This window comes from Perognathus longimembris, chromosome 20, assembly GCF_023159225.1.
Source record: "Perognathus longimembris pacificus isolate PPM17 chromosome 20, ASM2315922v1, whole genome shotgun sequence".
NCBI classification, from domain to species: domain Eukaryota; kingdom Metazoa; phylum Chordata; class Mammalia; order Rodentia; family Heteromyidae; genus Perognathus; species Perognathus longimembris.
Window position 1 is genome coordinate 32,418,868 of NC_063180.1, and position 22,525 is coordinate 32,441,392.

The window sequence follows — 22,525 nt, forward strand, 5'->3', positions numbered from 1 at the left end:
AGTTTGAGGTTGAGACTCTATCCCCTCTCCTTCCTATCTGGTACTATGACACCCCCCCACACACCAGCTTTCCACATTTACTTTGGATTTCACTGTTTGGGGGAACCACTCTCTCTGGCTGGACAAAAGGAAAGAGAAGGTCGACACAGAATTCTGACAGGTTCTTTTCCCCAGGTTAATAATATACCATCTTGCTTCTTGGCTGTTGGTAGCATTTTTGAGAATCCGTTCTCTGTGGTCCAGCTGTCCTCCTGTTGTATCCCCATGGGTTTTATTGTACACTGGTTTTATGTATCTCTTGGCTCACTAACCATCCTGGAGACGCTTTTATCCTCAATCTTTTCTCATCCGTACTGGTCAGAGAGCTGTCTATGAAACAGCATCTATTACCTGAGCAATGCTTCCTCTCCCATAACTGTACCTTTGCATAACTCCTTACCTGGTGTCAGCCATGTCCTCTCTCGGCTTTTCTGAATATGGAGAACATAGGTATGTACGTATATATGCATAAATATACACTAGATTTCTCATAAGTATCAAGGTTTAATAACAGATACATGCAGTCACATTTCTTTTATTTTACACAATGAAATCCATGGCATTTCTGCCAATTATCACAGTTTCTATATAGCCCAAGTACTGGAGACAGACTTCACATTCAAATCTTGGCTCATCAATAAGTGATACATTTGGAACTGGTTGTTTCTTTTCCTTCCCGCTATTATAGAAGTAAAGATTCCATGGCCATGTCCCTCCCGGGTCTTGCCTTTTCTGTGTCACCACGGTTTCCTCATTAGTCAGTCTCCAATCATATAATTCTTCTGTTTCCCCCTGCCCCTGATCATCAATGAAACATCACGAGATTGGTAGACATCTTGATCCATGCAGAATTAAGTTGCTGGCAGCTCTGGGAGACTTGAGATTCCTCTTTTCCTTTTCTGTGTCTGTTTCATAATGTATATTAAGGAGGAATACGTCGTGTCTTTGAAGTACATAGTTGCCAGGGTGTATTTGCATAGCCATCCTTCCCTGTTTAAAAATACAATCTAAGTTCTAGCCACTCGGCATCCATGTCTGCTCCAGGACTCTCTGCTCGGTGACAAACTCCTCAGGTGCTTACGCTCACCCGCTCTGAGATGAGAGTAGAACTATAGACCCAATTTCTAGTTAATTTTCAGTTCAAAACAGATTCTGAAAAAAAAAATGCTTACAGCTATGTAATAGAAGGAGTGCTGGGTTCGTTCTGAAAAATCTGAACTGAGCTCAATGTACCAAGCACACACTCCAAGCCAGTTCTTAATGCCCTTCATCAGGGATCATACCCACTCAGCCACCTGTTACAGGTAAAGAAGTAGCTGGGTGGAGAGGCTACACCACGCTACAGATATCGCAAAGCTAAACAGCAGTAATGCTAAGATTCAGATTCCTGTGGCCCAAAGCCAAAGGCCAAGCCCATAACTCCCCATCTTTTCATACTTGTCATTTGTCATTACTGAGACTCGAGACCCGGGGCAAGTCACGTGGACTTCTTTATACTCTATAAATGAAGACAATAACCGGCAGTGAGTGTGAAAACTTTCAGCATGCCGAAAAGTCCTTTCTAAGCGTAATGAATCACCATTGCATGAAATTGGCAACCCCCGCCAATGGATTTGAGATAGATACTGTTATGTGTCGCCGTTATCTGTAGCGTTTTATAGCTCATTTAATGATCACGTGGACCGTAGGGTGAGGATAACATTATTCTTGCAACTTCAGAAGAGACAAGGGAAAAAAAAATAGGGCCTAAAGAATGTGTAAAACAAGAGAATAGCTCATGTTTTATTGAAGACTGCGTGTGGAGATGATGCCTGTTTTCTGAATGCCCTATTTCTGGTAGTGAACTCCCGGAAGAGCACCTAGCATGGCCTCTGCCTTGGTGCCTGGCTGATGTCTTAAGCTCATCATTTCCATTTTGCCAAGTGGGTCAGAGCTGTGGGTGGGAGAGCAACAGCGTGGATGCCTCCTTCCCCGATCTACCTAACAACCCAAAGCCCTGCATGACCACACACGCTTGTCTCTCACAGAGTGGGACACACACACTGTCATCTCTCCAGGACATTTCTCAGCCATTGTCAGAATTCACTTCTGGTGACAGGACATAATGGACTCCGGGGTTTCATTAAGCAGCAGAGACACTCTAAGAAAAATGTGAAGTCTTTGTTTGAACAAGAGAGCTCTCAGTCAGGAGGTAGGAGATGCTTGGTCAATGGAATAGATTAGAGGAACTTATAGAATTGAATCCTCATTGGCTCTAGCTCTTTTTTTCCCCTCTTTCTCTCTCTCTCTCTCCTCTGTGCCTTTGCAGAAATGACCCTGAGGTCCCAGCATCAAAGAGTACAGGAGGATGAAGAGGAGAGATTGGGCTGGGGAATGTAGCCCAGGCAAACTCTGCCTTTAACAGAATACTCCCCAGGCTCTCAGGGAAAGGGGATAACAAGGGTCAGGATAGCAGGATGGTTCAAGGTAGGGTAGTTTCCCTTAAAGTAGACATGGTCAAGAGAAGAATAATTTTCTGATGAGCTATCATAAAACCCTAAAAAATCCTTCTGGATGCAGGAGAGAGGAGAGAAGAAAGAGGAGAGAGGGGAGAGAGGAGGGGGAGAGAAGGTGTTCAGTGTGGTTAGTGGAAGTTGTGCAGTTGTGAAGAAAATGTGGAGACAGTACCTCTCATTGAGAGTCTGGCTATAAATGTCCCGCATCCAGTAGGTCCTACTCCTCTATGCAAGTATTCCTATCACTTCCTTAACTTTTCCTCCAATCTCTCATCTGGGGTATTGGGCTTGCCTCTGTGCTAACTCTACTTGGACAAGTCTTGCTCATAGAATTCTTTGCATATGATTCTACTGTTGGATCTTTAGGGATTTGAAACCTGAACTAATGCAGAAGGCATCTTTTACTGTGTATTTATAGCATCTAGCCATGTTCATCCCTGGAAGGTATGTTGTACGACTGAGTTGAATGAATCCATCTAAAAGCACCTTGGATACAAACAGCTTGTGGATCTTGAGTCAGACTTTGCTTTGTTCCTCCCCCTCCCTAGTTTGTTCCTGAATGGAGATCAGAACATACTACAAAGTGGGTCAGGTCCTCTTGAATACTCGCTGGAAGGGTTTCAAGCTAGAAGCCATGTGGCTGCCTGCGCAACTATCCTCTTATCCTTTGCCTCTGTGTGTGTGTCTGCAGGCTGGGGCTGGAAGCTTGGTGAATTAACCAGTTTACCAAAGAAAGAGGCAGAGTGAATTAACCCTGCTGTTCCCTTTCCCTTTTGTACCGTCCTCTTCCCCTCTCCTGATGCTAGCAGTGTACAGCGTAGGTTCTCACAGGACCTGAGCTGAGAGTATGAAGGGAGAGAACAGAGCATCAACTGGCTGGTCCTTGCCCCACTTTGTTCTGATTGGTTGAGTCTAGGTGAGGATGGATGCCTCACTCTACATCTGATTGGTTGATTCTAGGCAAGGATGGCTGCCTCGCTCAACCTGGGGCCCCTGTGTCGGGTGGGCTCAGCTCTCCTGTGTTCTCTATGGACCTTAGGACCGATCGTGGCAGGGGAATTGGCGTGCCTCTCCTCTTTCTCTTTGCCCTGGTCCTCTGGGCTCAGTTGACCAATTCCTTTACTTGTTGGAGTTTGCCCTGAACTCCATAGCACCTGCCCAGATAGACCTCTGCTGTTAGAGCGCCCCTTTCTCTGAGCCCCTGTCTGGGGAAGCAGGCTTCCCCTGGAGAGTTTAAATTTATTTTTGTCTGTGCCTGTGGGTGACTCTGGTTAGAGGCATCTACGGCGCTGTGGGTGGTAGGAGGGAGACACAGGAAGGCCTCTGCCATGTTGTTCCTCAGGTGTCAGGCCTTCAGGGAGACCATTTTCTCCTGCGCATCTTCAAAGGCCTCCTGTGCAGTCTGTTCATTGAGTCCTAGTTTGTCCAACTAGTGAAAGGGAAGAGGAGGGGAGGTAGGGGAGGATGGACCTATTTCCTCTTATCCAGAATTTGTGATTATCCCAATATCGAATCAAGGGACATAACAACTTGAAGTCATGGCTCCACTTCTCAAGCTACTTAGGCAGTATGAGCAGCAACCCCTGGCCCAATTTGTGATGCAAGCTCCTGCTTGCATCTGGTCTGTGGCAGGAGTATCATCCAAGACCTGCTCTTTCTTTGAGAGCCTCACTCAGCTCTGGATTGTTGGTTTCTGCTATCTAGGGGCAAGCTACTGATTCTGAATGGACGAAAGCCAAGACTCCTTGAGTCAAGCTGCTGGAGGCTTCGTGCGCGTTCCCTTTCCTGGCGTGCTTTTCCAATCAAGGATGTGATAGATGCTAACTTTCTTTGCCACCCAGCAGACATGCGCTGTGGAGGCACATAGCCGCATGCAAAAGAATTTAGGATTGAGGAACCCACCCCACAGAACTCCCCAGAAGAGCTCAGGCTGTGGCACAGTATCCTTGCGTGCTACGTGCTCCTCCTGAGGTGTTGTTAACGCGGCAGGGTGGAGCAGCTCCACCCGGCCTGCCTGGTCATTATCCATATGAGGACGGCTGGAGCCACCTTTAATACCAGTGGTTGTGCGGGGGCCTGAATGGCAATTTGCTGGCAGGTGGGCTCCTGGTTTGTGGGTTTATAGCAGGCATACTTAAGGAGATGTTTCAGCAGGAGAGAGGCAGAAAACTAGAAAAAGAAGGTGTGTCTGGGAGACAGAGAGAGAGAGAGAGAGAGAGAGAGAGAGAGAGAGAGAGAGAGAGTGAGGGAGAGAGGGAGAGAAAGCGGGAGGGAGGGAGAGAGAGCAAGACAGAAAGAGAAAAAGAGCAAGGAGGAACATGATAGAGAAAGCTTCGTTCTACTTTTCCTAGACTAAGCTCTGAAGTACTCTTTTCTGCCTACCCAGGTATAAAACATCAAAACCTAAAACTAACCAGTGGTTGGGACTATTGGTAGAATGCCAGGAGCATTCCGTAAGTGGTTAGGAGCCAGCAGAAGCTGGGGCGGGGACAGGCAGAAGGAAGAAAGGCCGGTCACCTTCGAAGCTCCCACATCTGAGACCTAGAGGATGGGACTGTCTCCATCACTGAATCAGCAAAGCTATTGCTATTGCCCAACAGGCAAGATTAGTGAGGGTAAAATGGAAGGCATATGGGGCCTGGCTTTAGCTGGTACCAATAGCTAAAATTAATAAACATAATTCACCTTAAATTAGGGAGAACTTTTTAAAACATCCACTTATTTTTGACACTGCGATCTCCTTGGGATTCTACACTGTCATTGATAAAACTGGGTTTGTTTGTTTTTTTCCCTCCAGGGAATAACTACCACCACCACACAACAATGAAACTTTACCTTGGTCCCGGATGCTGAGCTTTGACTCCAGCTCTAGATAGGGCCATAAACAGCCTTTTCTAGAATCGTTTTTCACTGTTTCTCTGAAACCTTATGTCTAGGTAATTCCTTTTTACTATTCTTCACGCACTCCTCTGAACTTCAGAAAATAGCACATGACCGTGTGCTGTCTGAGATCATTTCCTAAATATTTTATGCACACTAAAAGCCATCCGAGGGCAGATACATGTATGAAAGATAGGATTTGGATACTCTGTGATGAGCCTGGAGCTCAGTGGACTAGGGAGGGCTCCGGAATGGTTTGGGCACAGACTTTCATCTTCCGGGCTCCATTTCCATTCTGCAGGAGCTCTGTAAATTCATTATGGAGCTAGATGGGCTTGCATTTCCAGAAGGATGGGGCCCGGAAATTAAAAACCCGTCACCAATCATGGCAACTTGTGGGGTGTGATAAACATCGTCCCAGCGGTTCATGATTTCATAAAGTAGGATCGGTATGAGCAGCCACTAGCTGTCAGGATGGAATGAAAATGCAGAAGTGGGTGTCACAGCGAGCCACTTTCTGGCCATTCTTAATCCTGAAAGCATTTCTCCTAGAGGGGAGATGTCATGGTAGAAAGGCAGGCATTTTCTGATCACAATGAGGCTCACTTAAGGAGAATAACAAGTTGTCGTATAATTATTTATCATGATTACTACCACAGGCAGTATGTGTTGACCATATCCTATTTTCATATTGCTGGGTTCCTCTCTCATTCTTTTATATTTTTATTTCCCCAGCTTTATGAAGAGAGTTGATGTCATCTCTTGAAATCCAGTCTCAATTTTTTCTAATCATAAATTGACCAGTTGTGGTACTTACTGCCTAGAAGAGGAAATTTTAAAAAGCTCAGAATGAAATTTGCACAGGTGACACTGGAGGTAGCAGTGTGTCCCGACTCCCATGACCCTGACATGATCCCTTTCTCATATCCCCGAGGAGTCAGGAGCCATTGGTGAACATGACAGATTCAAGATGGCGGACTTGACCCTCAGGGAACTTTCTCTGTAAGGCTCCATAAGACGATGGCAGTGGCTCCCGGAGCACTGCCACACTTGTGAAAGCTCGGCTGATGTAGACTGGAAATAACAGTAGTTGTGCCTCTCACATAGGCCATATTTTTTCAGTTGTTTTTAATAGGGAGTCACCCTTTTGTACAGTGCTGGGGGTGGGGAGAGGGCAAGGACTGGTTTCAGGACCTTTTGGATGCCAAAACCTGTGCATGCCTGAAGTCACAATGTAATAATAGTGTTTTCGAGTGTCGTGGAAGTGTGTCACAGTTCTTCACATCCCAGGTGGAATTGGAAACTAGATTTGGTGAGGTTCTTTAACAGGTCTCAGGCCAGGCTCCTGGACATGGCCAGACCTGCACTGTTTGCCCGGTGATTGTCCTGGTCTATCCCGAGGATGCCAGGCCTACAGAGATGCATGCTAACATCCTCTCCCCTGGCAAGAACAGAAAAGCTTGAGGATGGTGGCTCCGGCTTTAACTCAGCTTTTCCATCTCTCCGCCTCCAACTTAATTTCCTCTGTTGTTTTTTTCCCGATTTCCTCTGGTGGCAGTGCCATCACAGGAAGCTGAGTCCTTCTGCGTCCTCTCCCGCTGACTCCTCATCAAGGTGAACCCGGGTGATGCTGTTCACTGTGTATCTGCTTGGAGTCTATTAGTCCCCTTGCTTGGGGCGGGGAGGTTCCTCTTTGGGAGTATAGGATACTCAGGGGTGTGCAATTATTCCATGTCTTCTCAGGGCAATGCTGGTAGGCCCCATCGCGGGCTCAAAGAGAGTGGATTTTAGCTAGCCTGGATATTTCTCGAGATAAAGAAACCAACAATAAGAAAAACATAGGAATTGGAAAAACTGATTTTTTTTTTTATCTCCAAGCCTAGGGTTTGTTTCAGACCCTGCGGTGCCTATGAATCAGCCAAGGCCATCTCGGAGCTGTCCAGACCTTATCTGATGGTTGGACAGTATCCCACAGTGAGAGCAGCCCATAAACTCAGACCTGTCATTCTGTTTCACAAGGGTTTGCTGAGTGCCTGATCTATTCTCAGTCCCATGCTCGGCACTCAGGGGAAGCACTGGACATAAGTAGGGTTCCTAAGCCAATGACAGGAACAATGATTTGTTTTCGGAGCCCTCTCCGAGAAGGCAGTGTTGTGGTCTGTTTTCTGTCATGCAACAGAATGCCACATACTGGGGAACGGACAATGAATAGAAATCCATTGAATTCATGGTTCTGGAGGCTAAAACAAACACAGGAACAAGATACCAGTATGGCGGGGGAAGTGGTCATCTTGATGCATCCCAACAGAGGGGGTGTGGTGGTGAGGTGGAGCAAGCCTGTGAGCTCAGGTCCGCCCCCTCCACCTTATAAAGCCACCAATGCCATCCTCAGGCTCCATTCTTTTTTTTTCTTTTTGGCCAGTCCTGGGCCTTGGACTCAGGGCCTGAGCACCATCCCTGGCTTCTTCCCGCTCAAGGCTAGCACTCTGCCATCTGAGCCACAGCGCCCCTTCTGGCCGTTTTCCATATATGTGGTGCTGGGGAATTGAACCGAGAGCTTCATGTGTAGGAGGCAAGCACTCTTGCCACTAGGCCATATTCCCAGCCCTCAGGCTCCATTCTTAATACTGCGTAGGATCTGAATGACCTCCCAAATGTGCCTCCTCTAAATACCACCACTGTAGAAATTTGAGCATTACAATTATGAAATTTTGGAGGACACATCTAAGTTGTCACAGGTAGAAAAATTGCATCAAACCAGATTTTACAAAGGAAGGGCAAAATATTCCCTAGAGAAAATTTATTTCCCCTGAGATGATTTCCATACTGACCACTTAAAACCTAATGAAAAGATCAGGTTCGAGCCATTGACACGGTGAGCCATATGCACACATGCACACACACAGACACACACGTACATATATAAACATGTGCAAAGCATGCGTGTGTGAATGCACACGAAACACAAGTATGTGCACACATGTATGTGGGCATGCATGTCTACACAGACCTACACATGTGATGTACATGCTTGTACACACAATACATGCACAACTTGTACATACTCCGATGTGCAACGCTTCCCTTATAACCTCCAATCCATACAACAGGAGGATGGTCACAGATAAGACAACTATTTTCTGGAGAGGAGGAGAAGAATCTTCATCAAAGTCACATTGCTCGAAGAGAAAGAGGCTGGAAGGGAAGCCAGCAACGCTCACATCGAAAGCAAATACTCTCCTCTCTCTCTCTCTCAATGGTGTCCACCAGAGAAAGTAAGTGTCTAGTAGGGGGAATGTCCTTGAGGCCTGTGCTTAAGAAGAGAGCAGCATGGCTGTGAAGTAGTTTGGAGCAGCTGACATCCCGATCTATGTGATCAGACCTGTCCTTGAGGATTTCACCCGCCCTAAGGGGCAAGGAAGAATGTCACTCTAGAAGACAACCCTTCTGCATGGCAGGTTCTATTGCTGCTGCCTTGGAGCACCCAGGAGCATGAAGAGACGGGAGGTGAGAAAGGTCCAGAGAGGGCTCCTTGAGCAAATGACATACAAGTAAGCCGGATTATAGAAGTGGCCATGGTGGGCACTGAGGAAATAACACATGCACAGCACAGAGGCTCAGGGGTCCTGGCATGGAATATGAGGTGGTGGGGTAGAGATGGCCACTGAGGGCAAATCTGGGGGTGGGGAGGGCCAGAAAGGCAGAGGTCAAACAACAGCACCTTGTGTTCCATGAGCTCGCTGTAGGAGATGGATATGGAGATTTCACAAGGCTTCCTTCCCCTCATACACACCCTCTGATGGATGCAAATTAATACCACCAAATAGCCTTTCTGCTTAAAGCCTTCTTCCTGGCATGCTAGCTAGAAGGAAGGCTCGTGTGGAGGAGGAGAAAATTGATGTGGGGAGCCACGTGTCGGTTTGCCTGAGCCAGGAAAACCAGGCTTTGCCCATTCAAATGATGCACCTTTCCCAAAAGCTATTTGGTGAGAACTCTGACAGCCCCTCTGTCACGACGATGGCATTCTGGGTACCGAGAGTGAGCAATGAGAGGGACCCACACCTAAGACAGAAACACACACACACACACACACACACGGAAGGTAAATGATTGTACACAGGACATTTATCTCTGAGGTTGTTCTCCCAGCAAAACCAATTACTGGCCTTTTCCCTGCGAACGTGCAAGGAGTCTCAACGTGTTGGGAGGGTGGGAAGGATGCATCTTTGTGATATTCATGAGTCTGCTGAGAGTTTCTAGGCAAAGGATTTAGTATTTCTGTACTCCCTTGGGTGCAGAGGGCGAAAAAGCGCATTTCAGGAGAGCTGTAAGGAGCAGGGTGTTGAAGTGGCACTTCTGCCCACATCCACCCTTGGCGGCTGCAGGGGGAAGCGAGAGTCCTTTCCGGGAGGGGGGAAGGGGAGGCACTGGTTTCGGAAACATAAGACTGGATCAAGGGCAGATGGACTGTCCTTTTGGAGAGCTGTGGGAGATCACCACTCTGTGCTTGCCAGTGCAGGGTGGGATGGAGCAGGCTACCTCTCACCAGCTATCAAGTGAAACGGGGAAACAAAGCCAGATGTTGCACCGGGAAACCTAGGAGCCACCTTAGGCCATTGCAGAATACCGGTCCTGTTGTTCATAGAAATCTATCCATTGCCTGTTCAAAATCATCCCTTAGCAGTGTCCTCACGCCTTGTGGGAAGTTCTCAGGGGCAGGGTTTCTACAATGACTTCTTTTCCCCCTTTGCTCTATTGAAACTGTATCTCCAGGCCTGGCTAGAGCCAGCTACCTGGATTCGATGGGGGCAGACTTGGCCTTTAGCCCCTCTATCCTACCCAGCCACCTTTGGGTCGTTACTCTGCAGGTGTCGGCTTGCTCCTTTCCCTTCAGGTTGCAGCTTGCCTTCACTTGGTTCTGTGATGCCATGCATTTATCAGCCTGGGAGCCTCGTATCCCTGGATTAATGCTTATGCCAGGAGGAGATGCTTTTCTTGATAGGAGCCCGAAGCCCTATGGCTTGCTACTGGCTTCTTGTCTCCACACAGACATGAGCAAAAGGAACTAAACAGAGGTACAGAAAGCCTGGGCTAGGCTGAGTGGGTAACTACAGTGAGCAAAAGTAGGCAGTTGGACAGGTGAGGAATGATAGTCAATCACATAGAGCACCTGTTGTGGGAGACACTCCGAGCCCAGCTCTGCCTTTCCAAAGGATCCTGCTATCCCAGCACTTGGAGAACACACTCATGAACACAAGCACCCCTGGGGCTCTTCTAGCTTCCCTTTGATGGAAATGAACTTCATTTTCTCTTGGAATCCGTGGATGTACTAAGTTCACCATTTAAAAAAAAAGAATCCAATAAAATTAGTAGATCTATAAAATTATGTTGGAACTGATAGGAGTCACAAACCAGTAGCTGGCAGGCAAGCAGGTTTATTTGCTACTCTAAGTATTTACTTGTTACTTAGTCATGTACTCACTCATTTTTCTGCAGGTGGAGGCCCTAAGTGGATCTTCTCCAGGGCTCCCCTCCTCCTCCCTCTCCTATGAGATGCATGCATTCTCTTTTTGTCTGTGATAAAGCCAGTGGCTCTACTGGGAAAGATCACATGGCAAGGTCACGTGATCTCATGGATCACAGGGCAAGATGGTGGGATCTCAGGAGTACCTCTATCCAACTATCAGCGAGAAACTGAGGTCACCAGCCAAACTAAAACTAAAATCAAATCTTGCCAAGAACCATGTGAGTCAACTTGGGAGCAGCTACTTCTGCGGTAACCCCAGCCCAAGAAAACGACTTGACGGCAAGCCCCTGAGAGACCCCTGAGGTACAGAACTCACATTGGCAGAGGACTTGCTAAGTACTTCAACTAGGATTTCAATTCTTCTCCAAAATCACCTAGTAGGGCTCAGCATTCTCCAAGCAAATCTCAAGTGCTAGGCGTTTCGTAGAATGAACACTCGTTTCCTTTTCACAAAATGTCAATGCTCATATCTGAGGAGCTCCTGGGCATCTGCCAGCCAGTAGCTCAGGAATGCAATGTTCTTCCGTTTTAGGATTCTACCGCTTTGATCTCCCTGAGCTCCGTGCCTCTAAGAACACATGTCAGTAAATGACCAATTGGTTTCATACCCCTGGAAGAGAGTGCTGTCTTCAGCCTCAATCTTACCTGGTTCATATTCGTGCATCGATGGCAGAGTTCTTCACCATATCTGCTTTGAAGTAATTATAGGAATGGTTTTGTGACCTACATGTATTTAATCCTGTAAATGCCTAGGTTTTCAGAGTGACACAGACCAATAGGCTGTTTATTAACTATGAACTCCTTAGAGATCCAGGCATACCTGAGGATGGCTAGAATAAACAAACCCAATCTGTACCACAGAGTTGAGGCTAATAAAAAGAAAAGGCTTCTGTTGATGTTTTTTTTTTTCTTTTTTTTCCATGGTGGCTGTGTTTGAAGATAATGTTCACAGGAGTCATGCGAGCTATTTGCTCTTTTCACCTTGTAGGACTAGACAAAACCCAATGTTGAACTTTCAAATGCTGAAGAGGTCATTGGTAATTAACTGACACGCCAGGAATTTGTCATGTGAATGTCACATGCCGCCCATGTCACTGACCTGCCCCCCTGGGAGCCTCCCTATTCCAAGAAACACAATGACCCAGCCACAGAGTGGGCCCACAGGGCCAGGCCTTAACCTTTCCCTTATACCACAGTCTCCTGGCTGTAGAGCCCTGCGTGCTGCCCATTGTGAAATCACAACACTGGGCCATTGTGGCCTGTGCATAGGGCCCGGCTGTGGGATCCGGAGGTCATCCCTGAGTGACAGCAGAGAGTCTCCCCAAGTTCAAGGACACACAAGCACCCTGTGTCGCACGCAGGCTTCAACCATCTAATAACAACAACAACAAACCTAGGATGAAGTTCTTATTCTAGTGCTCTTCCTCCTATTCCAAAATCCATTCCTACTTGCATAGTTCCGTGGATATTTCCTGGGGATTCTGGAAGTGAGAACGAGGAGCTGTTTAAGCATTGGGGCTAAAATAGTGACTGAAATCACCTTCTCCCAAGGAAACAAAAGCTTTTGTTTTCTCCCATCCATTCAATGGAAGAGTGAGGCCTCCTTTAACACTGTCAGGAGACTGGAGCACCCCTAAAGCAAATCAGAAATACTACGTGATCTCTGTTTTTTTGTGTGCAAGAGAAATCCTGTAATATTTATCTGTGTATCTATGTATATCTATTTTATCTATCTATCTACCTACCTACCTATCTGTCTATCTAAAGTCAGCACAGGTATTGACTCAGTAATTTAAATTCTATACATTTTCTTCATCATTAGTCAGCTTTCCTACCATAAAGCCCACAATAAAGCCAAGAGCAACCCCACTGCCATTCACTCTGAAAGTGGGTGGGTAAAGCGTGGCATTTCCCTACACGTCAGCATTCCTAGCCACCGACAAAACAAAGTCGACATGCCAGTCTCTCACCGGTTCACTTCAACCCACCAACCTCCTCCCACCCACCAACACATCCGTCATCTGTTTGACCAAATTCAAACCGTCTTCCTCCTTTCCCCAAATCATTGCCGGCTGTTCAAACCCATGTCAGCCCATCTCCAGCTGGCATGTGGTTCTGAATGAATACATATTCATGTGTGGTAATACATTTCTACCAGTGCATATATCGACTTGAAATACAATTTTCCATCTAATGCATTTATTCACTTCACTGCATGGTAACTGCAGCCAGAATAATATCTTCAGTGATTATTCATTACTGAAATAATATATCGGCGCCAAGCAGCGGCTCTTAAGTAGCTGCTGACTTCTCTTTTTTTTAAGCTTTTGCTTTAAATTGAACATGTTATTAACACACGGATAGAATAATCCTATTATTCCCACTAATTGAAGGTGATGGCATTCTGGGAGTCTCACACTGTCTCTGTTTAGGGGTGGGGACGGGGGCTGACCATTGCTTGGGGCTGAGGTAGGGGGTGAGGGAGGAGGAAGCTCTGGGGAAGGGGAAGGATTGGGGTGAACAAAGGGTGGGGGCAGAGCAGCAGGGGCGGGTGAGGCCCTCTTAGAGAAGACAGCGTGGCCCCTTCTAAAACAGAAGGCGAGAGATGACCAGATGTTCATGTTTGTTTTTATTTGTTTGCCTTCATGCCAGTCCCAGGCCTAGAACTCAAGAGAGTTTTACCTTCTTTGCTCAGCTTGCTTGTTTGTGGCTGGTGTGAAACCAGTTGAGTCATACCCCCGGTCCAGCATTTTGCTGGTTCATTAGAGATGAGATTCTCACAGACCTTTCTGCCTAGGCTGGGTTTGAACCAAGCTCCTCCAGGTGTCAGCCTCTAAAATAGCCAGGATTATTGGCTTTGAGCCACTAGTACCTGCTGGGCCTCAGCTTTGGACCACGATGCCCCTACCTATGCCTGGGATTACAGGCCTGTACTATAATACCTGGCAACAGGTGGGTGTGCTTTTGTGAGCTCCTGGGCTGTGCAGAGTGCCAGTGATTTTTATCGTGACAGGAAATCCCCTGGGATCACAAAACAATGTGACAACCTTCCCCCCTCCTTCCCAATGCAGAACTTCCAGGATAAACTGCCACCCTCTCTTACAGAAAGGATGATGATGGTAATTCTGGAACTTGTTGTCCTTGCTAAAGTAGTGCTCTGCCACCAAGATTCAGACTCGGCGTTTGGATTTTTGAGGTCGGGTCATGCTACTGAGCACAAACTGGCCTTGAAGTTTCTGTGTAGCCCAGACTCGTGATCTTCCTGCCTCCTTCCTGCTGGATTTCGGTGACACGGCATCCCTCTTGACCTTCTGACTCGTTGCTGCCTGTTGATTTCCAGTTCATTCGGCTCTGATGCGAACGCTCGGTGCTATCAAATTCCTTGTCTTTCAGATCTTTTGGTGTCTGGGCTTTGCATTTTTGCCCTCTTATGCAGATTTTTCCTGAGTGGTTTTTCATAAAGTTATCAGACTTCAAAGTGCTGGGATCCATCATAGAGACGGTGAAAAGCGGATCTGGCCCGTACACATAACACTGCTAATTAACACCACCGGCAAGTTTATAATTGTTCATTCAGCCACCGTGGGCGGTGTGTTTATTATAATGCAGACATTGTGTGCAGACCTGCAGACTCAGCACCGAAGGAAATGGAGAGAAATCCCTGCCCTTTGGAATCTGACATCCCAAGGGGCAGATGGATAATAAACAAAGAAAGAAGAGAATCCCCAGCAGTGATGAGCGCTAGCAAGAAGCATGAAGTTGTAGTGTTGCTTTTCAGATAGAAACTTCAGGGAAAAAAAAAATGTTCCCAGAGGAGATGTGATTGGAAGGAAGACTTGAGAGGGCTACAGCTGATCTTCCGAAAAGAGCCCTATGGCAAGGAAAACAGTTGATGCCATTCTTTTATTTTGCTACGCCACCCCCACCCCACCTCCCTGCCCGGGTGCCTAAGCTCTGTGGGCCAGCATAGAAAATTAAGAGAACAGAGTCGCGATCACCAATGGGGAGCTGTGCATTTCTGAATAGGCGTCCCCCCACCCCAGCTACTTCTTGCAAAGTCTAACTCAAGGAGGCCTCAGTCTACCCAGAGCCGGGGCTCTAAATGGCAACCAGCCTGGTAATTCTGATTTATGCACATCTAAGGCAGGATCTGGTTACTTGTATGTTGAAGAAACATCCGAGGTAAGGTCTCAGGTACTGGGGGCACCTTGAACTACATGGGGGTGTGACTGATTTCTCAGTTCCATTACATCTTCCCTTGAGGTCCCCAATGATCATGCATGGCTGGACAGCATGAAGCCACCCAGGCATGATGTCATCCTAAAATGGCGTCGTCCTGATGGGATGTCATCCACGCGTGCCGACGTGGCTGTGTGACGTCACCCAGTGGGACCCCCCGACCACGTGTGATGTTATCCCTGTGTGGTGTCAAGTGCCACAGTCTACAGCCGGTCAGACAGCCAGGGGGTCCGGTGTCCCCTCCTCTGGTGTGGGCAGCCCAGGATCCCGCTCCTGGGCAGGTGGAGTCCAGCTGTCTCTGCTGAGGGAGGAGCCTGAGGCCCCCGGGGCTTTCTAGCCATCGTGGAAGCATTGACTGTTCGGATCACAAGCTTTTATTTGAAAGGAAACTTGGGAGAGTAAATTCAAACACACAAACAAATACACAGGCCTGTGCAGATTGCAGTTAGTTTCGTAGAAAAATGAGCAACAAAAACCGCCTGCAGGTAAGAGCTGGAGCAGATCCCCTCATTCCCACCGTGAGGCGCTGACCCCACTAAACGCCGATTATTCCTAGTTTTCCAGGAGCCTCCCCGATACCATCCTGCCAAGACCTCCGGGACCTGCTATCACTATTTCCCTACCATTTACAGGGAGAACGGAGCCCAGTTGCTTGGGAGATTAATTAACTTGTCAAACAATTAAGCAGACAGGCTGTAATCGAGGTTTCCATTTCATAATTGATTTATCACTCTGTCGCTCCTCGGGTCCCAGGGCTCCCGATGCAAGGACTGTGGTGCCAGGTGAACCTTCTGGAAAAATATCAGGAGGCCGTGCAGGGCCGTGGGGGCAGACTCTCCTGCTTCTACACGCGCGGTGAGGTCCAACCTGGCTTCCGGCTGGCCTTCCGACACAGCGACAACTCCACTGGCCTCCTCCCAGTGTGGGTTGATTTTAAATCGCATCCTGAGCTGCATCCCGGATCTCCTGCCAGTCCGGTGTTGTTTGGTGAAGTTAAAGACATCCAGCGATGGCATCCTTAGCAGACACACAAAGTGCAGTTTCCGGGCCACTGTCGACTGTGATGGAGGTGACTGTAGAAATGTCACACCTGATTAATTCATCCCGAGGCTGGGACTGGATCTGTGACGGTAGGACATCACCTAGGTTCTCCTGAGCACGCTGGGCCTTCTGTTAGGATATTCCCAGGAGGGCCTCCAGCCACCGAGTGTTCAAGTCTTCAGTGTGCTTTAGCCCCATTGGGGAGCGCCAACGTGCCCTTGCCTTCAGACTAACGGGGTGCGCTCTGGGATCTGTGGGACGAAACACATCCCTCAGGCAATTCTATCTCAGGTAGGGCCACCCATTTCCTCTTCAGGTTGCAGGAGGGTGGCAGGCGTGGGTAATCACCAATCACTTCATAGCAGGGGCTGGCGGGGGTGGGGGTTCCGTGCACACACACATTTTGTGTTTATTCCTGTTTATTTAATGTGTGGTTGGATACAGATATGGGTCTGGGGGCCCCCCGGGAAGCTGGTGTGGTTGGAGCCGGTCTCTGCAGGAATACTTTGGTTAGCTCCCATCAAAAGACAAGGAGGAGCCGGGCACCAGTGGCTCACACCTGTCAGCCTAGCTACTCAGGAGGCTGAGATCTGAGGATGATGAGACTCTTATCTCCAATCAAGCGTTCGAAAACTGCAAGTAGGGGCTGTGGCTCAAAGTAAGAGCTTAGGGACAGCGCCTAGGCCCTGAGTTCAAGCCCCATGACTGATAACAGACAAGACAGGAGTAGATTTTCTTCTGTCTTAATTTTTTTTTGAAAACCCTTATCTTTCAGCAGTTGCCATTTAACAAAGCAGTTTATGAATAGCATGGTGGAATCCTTGCATGACATCCCCATCCTGCGATTTCATCCTCACCTGATGTCATCCCAACATGGCGTCATCCTTCTGCTCTTGGAGACAGAAGACATCTCCCTGAAAGATTCCTTCCTGCTGTGTTTAAATAGATTTGTAGTGAGCACCTGTTTGTGTGCTCTGTGTGCGTATATGTGTGCAACACACACACGCATGCATTTTGGTTACATTTGCATCCATTTTCTAGTCGTGTGTGTGTGTGTGTGTAAAACCCACACATGCATGCATTCATTTCGCTGTTACATTGGCATTCATTTCGCTGTTACGCAATTACGTAATTTCCCTAAATTTCATAAATTACTGTTTCAGGAAAGCATTCCATCAATGCTCTTTCACCTCAACCTGCCCTCTCTCCCGCCTGCCTCCCGCCCTCCACTCTCATCTGTGTTTCCAGCTCTTGGGGCCTCAAGCAAATGTGCTCCATCCTCTGCTCTGTGAAGTCCCACGAAGGATGAGGAGGGCTGTCACACTCTTGCCTGACGGGGGGAGCACTCATTTCCTCCCCCTCCCCCCCCCACACCCCATAGCCTGCTGGCAGCCACAGAACCCCAACCACATTTGGAGTCAGAGAGAAAGACCTGCCGCAGCATACAACGCAAGCAAGCCACCTTTGCGTGTATTCGCCTAAGTTTTATCCATATTGGAGACGATTTTCCCTCACCATCCTTCTCTCTCTCCCAGCATCTCCCTGACACCTGATCTAGCTGGTGTGGACTATGTGATCTGAGGATGTGCGCCCCTCCCCCACCCCTCACGCTTGGCTCCCCCCCCCACCCCCTCCCCCGTAAGTGTCCTTGAGAACCATATGGCACCGTTACCTGACGTGGGTCCAAATTGCCCCTAATGCCCAGTGATGGTGGAAATGACATTCTTTCACTTGGTTTTGGCTCAAAGGATTCTGCTCTCAAGATTCTTCCCCCTCCCCACCACCCACCCCCCATTGGCCAGGGACAGGTCAAGCGCCTCCCCTTTTAGAGCCTCTAGGGCATTCTTCCTTTTTTTTTTTATCAGAGCAGAGCATGGCCCTGGTCGGCGGCGGGGCCATTTTTGCCTGTGCCTCCACTGTCCGTTGCTGTTACTCCATTCATCCCATCCTCATGAGCACACCAGCCAGGGCTCCTCTGGGCCAACACACCGGGGAAAAATTGCTGAGCTCTGTTCAAGTTCCCTAGCTCATCTTCCCTACTAACACACAAGGGTGGGAGTGTTGGCTTTTCCCATATCCCACCAAACCTTTGCACGGCTTGTCAGATGGTGGAAGATATGATTCGAATCTCTGTCCTAACCAGGGTGGAAAGCCAATCCGAGGATCCAGGCTTTGGCAGACAAACCCACAGAATAAAGGAGATAGATGAACTCAAACCTAGGCAATTCAGCCCTCCCCACCCCAAGTATGTTCTAAAAATATAAGAAAATCTCGTTTATTGAGCTGCTTTTTTTAAAGTACAAATTGGTGGAAATAAAGTCTATTTTTAATGTGAACTAATGGCAGACAAAGGTGAATGAGAATACACGATGGGTTTCTGGGTCTGAACTCTTTGTGTTTTGGATGTGTGTGATGTATAATAAATACACACCGGGTGACAAAGGGAGGCCATTGGCGGAGGGCGTCTTCCTTTTATGGATGGTGTTAAAACAGTGAATACTGTGATGATGGCCACATATTTCACTCTCCATTTCACTTCGCCCGACTCTCTATCCTAGCACACATGATTTTTCCCTCTCTTGCTTCAAAGACACACTTGAGGCTAGATCCCATATGAATCATTATTCCGTCTGCACTCCAGAAGACTGTATGAATGGGAACTTGTGAACACTGGATAATGGATGCATGTGTATTCCTAAGTCTGACGATCAGCAGAACTAACTCTCTTGTCTTTTTATTTGTGTTGAGAGACGCTGCTGCCCCAGCGGCGGATCAGAAGGTCACACTGCCAAAAGACTCACGGGAAGCTCAGAAGGTAAATTTTAAACTAAGCACGTCACTCAGGCTGGGAGCCTCTAACAAGGGTGTCGTCTTTGTGTCGTCTATGGTGATCCTCCCACCCTGCCAGACTTAGACTTTCTACCCTCAGCCACCTAAGCCTTCCATCCTCATCAGGCTCTGGGAGTCCACGTGAAGGAGGAGGGAGCATGCCATGAAGCAGGGACCTGCTGGACAAACGACATGACAGCAGACACAGGGAGGTCCAAGGCTGGAAGATGGCAGTGCATGCATAGCCCCTGTCCAGGTGATGCTTGGGGAGACACAAGCTGACTGACATCACAATGGTGTGAAGACCCCACTGCTCAGAGACACGAGGGGACACCCAACATGGTGCCCACCTTCTTTGCCTCCTTTACAAAGCTTCCTGTGTGGGACACAGAATCTGTCCCGGAGGAGCCATGCTGAGATGACCCATGGGCCCCAATATTCTGTTCTGCCGGCATCCTTGCTGATAAATTCACACTAGCAATGACTACTCAGGGAAGCCAGATTCGGGTGAGACTTGTGACCACTCAGGGTCTGCATGGCTATCGCTCTAGAAAAATCACTGATGAAGATGATGCTGGTGGCAATAAGCTAATGTTTTATTCAATATTGCGCTGGGTTGCAATTACTCACAATTATAATTCAACAGCTTTTCTATTGCAAGCAATGATGGCCCTCCACGATGAGTTTCGCAACAAATAAATGGTTTGGCATGATTAATCACTGCCTTTGGTCAGAGGGCCATGGCTCCACTCCTCCCCAGTGCCCTACCTTTCAATTTGCAACTCACCAGGTCTAGCTTCCGGGATCCCTTGGTCCATTTTCCCCTTAGCAACCAAGCTGACTCGTATCATAGTTAGAGGAAGATGGCAACGGACTCCATTGACCCTTGAGACCAGTGTGCTCATTAGAAATCAGTGGGCTCCAGTTCCTAGAGGGTGGACTCTGATTCAAGTCTATTGAGCAGAAGTTCCCAGAATAATGCCAAATGCACATCAAAGGCTGAAGACAGCAGGTCAGGAGAGAAGATTCTTGGACACAGATCTGTTATTCACCTCCCATTCCACACCATCACCTTTGTTTTTATTTTATCCCTTTCTTTCTAAGCTGAGTGGTAGGTAGAGGGGGAGCTTAGAGGCTGAAGGTTTGCCTCACCCCCAGTGATGATTAGAAGGGAAAGGAGTCGGTGCTACAGAAATAGATGGTTGTCATTAAAAGAAATAATGCAAGCTGGAAGAAACAAGTCTCAACCTGAATGCGCCTGGCAGGCTGTGCCAATATTATTCCAGAGTACATGTAAAAAGGAAGCCGAATCTCACTCATTGTGGAATTCTGATGACTGGATTTACTTCCCTTCTCAAGGAGCTTTGTCGTACAATCCCTACATGGTGCCTTAATAAGAGACATCAAGCCAATGCTTGGTTTTTAACTATTGATCAGATGGGCATGTTATTGATGAGGTCCTCAAACTGCAGAGCTACAGACCAGATAATTGGTTATTGGTTGCCATTATTAATAATCAATAAAGGAGAGCAATGCTGGAACATGTGAGCACTGGTCTGTAACACAAACTTCAAGAAAATGCAAGTCAATGTAAAAAAAAGAAAGTACTTTTCCAACTTTTCCAGCAACCGCTTTCCATGTGAATTTGCGACCATCACCCCTGATGCCCGACCCTTGCCCACCTCCCTTGCATTGGTGTCAGCTCCAATGGGTTGGCTCTTGATTTCCCATATTCCCACTGAAAACTGTCTTCTTTTGAAAATCTGTTCCTTGTCAACTCCCAACTCTCCAGTGAAAACTGCAAATCCTAATAGTTGTGAATTTCTTTTGATCGACCAAAGAAAAATACTAATCCTGCCTACATTTTAAAAAACATTTTTTAGCGGTTTATAGTAACCTTGTCATTGATTAGCAGTAGTGATCCCTATGGGAGACTCATGAACAAACCCCTGTTTTCTGAATTGGGCAAACAGAAGGGAAAATGTGTCAGGGGTGAAACATACCTGGGTGTGTTGGTACATTCATGGTAATGATGGGTTATCTGTCTACCTGTAGACATAGTTGGGAAAACACAGGTACTATTGCCAAGGGGAAAGACAAACCTGCCTTGAAATAGACAGAGCTAGTGGTTTTGATTCAACCTAGGGGTTGTTGTTGTACCATGAGACAAAGGAAGGATACATAGGAGGCAAAGCTAGCCTAGTGTTTGCTATTTCCAAAATCTAAGAGAAGTGGATACCTTCCAGTAAGGGAGCCAATTGCTTTCCAACCATGACAAAGCAGCCCAGCAAAGTACTAGGAAGAAGACCTCGACTTTTACAGCCTTGACATGCTGGATTGCCACGAGGTCAGTAAGAGAAAGTTAGATTTGAACTGGCTCATGAGGGAGTGACTTAGCAACCAGATAAATCCCTTCTGTGACTGGGGAACAAAAACCTGGGCTGTGGGGTGAGCGGATCTGAAGTCACAAGGTGGTTCTGACGGTCGGGATTTGGTGTCGGTAGGTAGGAGGTAGGAGAGCACATTTGTTTGCCCATGGGATGATCTGGGGAAGAAGAAATTGAAGATAGTCCCTAACTGCTCTGGCAAATTCATTCAGAATGAATGTGTAGGTGAGATAATGAATGTAGGACTCAAGAAAATAGCTGGTAAGGGATCTTAGATGTCTGAGCTGACAAGGACATTGAATACCACCCGGGTGATCATTCGCTTGCTGATTCATTCCTCCAAGTAATTGGTTTTGAATATCTTCCATACTGCAAGCATTTTTGAAGGAGAGCTTGTTTCCTTAATATGTAAGGATAGCCTCTCTCTCTTTCTCTTTTTATAAACATGTAAAATGAGATTCAGACAGTGTCGTTTCTTGCATGAAGTCACGGTGTGTGTTCAGCTAGAGCTAGGGTGGCTGCTCAGCCATTGGACTCAGCCTCATATCCTTGCTTATTACCTGGGTATCTGAGAATATGAGAACGGATTGAACAAACTCCATGTTGATTTTACAAAGATGAATAAAATGCCTATGAGACACATTTCCATGGGGGAGACACACTGTACATTCCAATTTTTTTTTTGGAGGAAGATTGAAAAAGAAAGAGGATACACTTCCTGATAACAAGACTCTTCTAAATCAGCTAAGTACTTTGATACATTGATTCAGCCAAGAGTCAACAGAATCCATCTCAGTTTTCCTCAAACCCAAAAGGGAAAAGCACAATGTGTTTCATTGCAAATATTTATAAAATAAATATAACAGCAACAACTTGAAAGGTTGAATAGCTATGTAAAAGTAGCAGGTTATCTTTAAGATATATTATAGATAGCATAACCTATACATGTAATATATATTATAGGTGTATATATGTTATATATATGTTATATACACATATATACATGTTATATATATACATGTTATATACATACATGTTATATATGCATGTATATATGTTATATATACATGTTATATATACACCTATAA